We start from the raw sequence: 2,596 nt of genomic DNA on the forward strand, positions 1-2,596 counted from the left end.
GTGAATGGGTAGGGGAGCAGGGTGGGGGGACTTTTGGGATAGCATTTGAAATGTAAATGAAGAAAATATCTAATAAAATTTTTTAAAAGAAAAAAATACGTTTAAAGATTGTATTGATAATTACATTCAATCGATTTAACTTTACATACTATAAAACTTAAGCTCAAAATAAAAATTTGCTTTATTGCATGGTAAAACATATAATCCCAGGTATTTTGTTTTATTTTCTCATTACTAGAACTCTCTGACATCATTATATACACAGCAAACATCATCGGTTATTGGTTCACATACTCACTGTGGCATAATTCTATAAGAGCAGGTTCCTTTTCCTTATAATTCAGTAATCCACCCTAGGGTTCACAAACTTATCTGGTAGAAAAAGGACTTCTCATGCTCGCTGTGGCAGCACTATAATAAAATTGGAATGATACAATGAAGATTAGCATGGCCCATGCACAAGGATGACACACAAATTGTGAAGTATTCTATATTTTCAGAACAACTGAGGATCTAAATATGGCAATAGAAACAATAAAAAAAATCACAAACAGAGAAAACCGTGAAAATGGTAAAACCTAGGGAAGACAGAAGAAGTCAAATATGCAAGTATCACAAAAGAATACAAGATGTAGAAGACAGAATCTCAGGCATAGAAGATACCATAGAAGACAATGAAACAACAGTCAAAGAAAATACAAATAGAAAAAAAAGCTCCTAACTCAAAACATCTAAGAAATCCAGGACACAATGAAAAGAACATACTTAAGAATAATAGAAGAGAGTGAGGATGCCCAACTTAAAAATCCAGTATATATCTTCATCAAAATTATAGAAGAAAAAATTTCTCTAACTTAAAGAAGTAGATGTCCATAAATGTAAATAAAGCCTACAGAACACAAATTAGATTGGACAAAAAAAGAAATTCTTCCTATCACATAATCAAAACACGTAAGGCACAAAACAAAGAAAGAATATTAAAAGCAGTAAGGGAAAAAGGTCACTTAACAAATCAAGGCAGACCTATAAGAATTTCACCAGACTTATCAACAGAGGCTCTAAAAGCCATAAGATCTTGGAAAGATGTCATATGTATCCTAAGACAACAATAATGCCATCCTAGGCTATTATACCCAACAAAACTCTCAAATACCAAAGATGGGCAAACTGAGATAGTCTATGACAACACCAAATTTAAAGAATATCTTTCCACTAATCCATCCGTACAGAAGATAATAGAAGGAAAACTCAAATACAAGGAGGGAAACTGCACACAAGAAAAAGTAAGAAATTAACCTTCTCATAACAATCCCAAAATAAGAGAACCACAAAAACATAATTCTGACTCTATCAACAAAAATAACAAGAAGCAACAATCATTGGTCCTTTATATCTCTCAACATTGATAGAATCAATTCCCCAGTAAAAATACAGACTAACAGATTAAATATGTAAACAAGACTCAACATTTTGCTGCATACAGGAGACATATCTCAATGAGAAAGACAAGCATTACCTCAGAATAAATGCCAGGAAAATAAAATTTTAAAGGAAATGGTCCCACGAAATAAGCTGGAGTAGCCATTCTTATATCAAATAAAATAGACCTTTAACCAAAAGTTATCAAAACATGATGCAAAAGGACACTTCATATTCATGAAAGGAAAAATGCACCAAGATGAACTCTCAATTCTGCACATCTCTGCTCCAAGTGCAGGGCACTGACATTTGTAAGAGAAACATTAGTATAGCTCAAATCACACATTGAACCTCACACAATAATAATGGAAAAGTTCAACACCCTAATTCCATCAATGGAGAGACCATGGAAACAGAAACTAGACAGAGACACAGTGAAACTAACAGAAGTTATGAACTAAATGGATTTAAGAGATACCTATAGAATATTTCATTCTAAACAAAAGAATATACCTTATTTTTTCCTATTAAATTGCTTTTTCCTAAAAGCAATCATATTTTTATTAGGTATTTTCTTCATTTACATTTCCAGTGCTATCCCAAAAGTCCTCCATACCCTCAAAACCCCACTCACCTACAAACCCACTCCCACTTCTTGGCCCTGGCATTCCCCTATACTGAGTCATATAAAGTTTGCATGCCAATGGGCCTCTCTTTCAACTGATGGCCAACTAGGTCATCTTTTGATACATATGCAGCTAGAGACACGAGCTCCGGGGGATACTGGGTAGTTCATATTGTTTTTCCACCTATAAGGTTGCAGATCCCTTTAGCTCCTTGGGTACTTTCTCTAGCTCCAATAGCCAACTGTTATTATCCACTTCTGTTTGCTAGGCCCCTGCATAGTCTCACAAGAGACAGCTATATCCTCAGGTGAGAATTCTTTGTTCAGTTCTGAGCCCCATTTTAATGGGGTTATTTGAATTTGTGGAGTCCACCTTCTTGAATTCTTTATATATATTGGATATTAGTCCCCTATCTGATTTAGGATAAGTAAAGATCTTTTCCCAATCTGTTGGTGGTCTTTTTGTCTTATTGACTGTGTCTTTTGCCTTGCAGAAGCTTTGCAGTTTCATGAGGTCCCATTTGTCAATTCTTGATCTTACAGCACAAGCCA

At 34.6% G+C, this 2,596-nt stretch overlaps 1 non-coding gene across 1 annotated transcript; it reads left to right on the forward strand.

Annotated features, from left to right (window-relative positions):
* Positions 1-394: 394 nt before the first annotated feature.
* Positions 395-498, forward strand: LOC115030118. The gene has a single exon (XR_003835746.1). It is a non-coding gene; the product is annotated as a U6 spliceosomal RNA (small nuclear RNA).
* Positions 499-2,596: the final 2,098 nt, after the last annotated feature.

The sequence above is a fragment of the Mus caroli genome, chromosome X (assembly GCF_900094665.2).
Source record: "Mus caroli chromosome X, CAROLI_EIJ_v1.1, whole genome shotgun sequence".
Classification (NCBI taxonomy): Eukaryota; Metazoa; Chordata; class Mammalia; order Rodentia; family Muridae; genus Mus; species Mus caroli.